The sequence below is a fragment of the Halyomorpha halys genome, unplaced genomic scaffold, assembly GCF_000696795.3.
Source record: "Halyomorpha halys isolate HHAL.00 unplaced genomic scaffold, Hhal_1.1 Scaffold125.1, whole genome shotgun sequence".
In the NCBI taxonomy this organism is placed as follows: Eukaryota; Metazoa; Arthropoda; class Insecta; order Hemiptera; family Pentatomidae; genus Halyomorpha; species Halyomorpha halys.
In genome coordinates this window covers 701,744-702,653 of record NW_027108888.1, presented here as the reverse complement: position 1 = coordinate 702,653, position 910 = coordinate 701,744, and positions in this window count along the sequence as shown.

Sequence of the window (910 nt, the reverse complement as noted above, 5' to 3'; positions counted from 1 at the left end):
ATTCTAATAATATTAAATAACGATTAAATTAAAATTAAATCTGTACTGCTACAACCTATGAAGGGTCAATGGTGCAGTACTTTGTAATGAAGTGCTGTTACTAGACCAACGGTTGTGCAAGGAGGTGATTTGGTCAGAATCACACTCGAAAGCCAGATTTTTACTCAATTGAGGGCACCTACTTTATAGGCAAGGTAGACCCCCGAGAGATCCCGAACCCACAAGGCTAACTGAACGGCTACGGGTAACGGATAATAATTAACTGCTTTGAACCCAGATCCTTGGAGTTAGTAGTCCATTGCCTTACCAATGAGTTATCCACTCCCACATTAAACAACGATAACAATATAAAATCCATGAACGAAATAAAATAATTAAATAAAATACTTCAAATAATAACTTTAATTTAATGATAAACAATTATGTTACGTTAATACATTTGAGGAGTTTTCTTTTAAAATTAATAAATCCAAATCTACAAATTAATGTTTTTTTTTTTGGAGAAATTAAAATTCTACAAAAAAAAATATTCGGTTCATTTCAAAAAAGGTATTCCGTGTTGATAATAAGTGTTGTAAAACAACATATTCAATAAAAATTTAACTTATCTACATTAGGTTCTCCCATATTAATTTTTAGATAATACTTCCCAAAAGGGAATATATTGATTTTTAATAATAAACTCATAATTTATACATAAAAAATCATGCATGAGTAAGAATTCCAGAGAGATATCAATGTTTCTAAGACCTATATTGAATTTTAGATACCTTCCATAAACAAAAAACCCTTGGTCATTACAGAAGTAAAAACATATCAAAATTATACTACATCCGAAAACACATTATGAGTGTACACAGTTGAGCCTCTCTCATCTGTTCTAGTCAGATTGACAGTTAAGCGAGAGAGC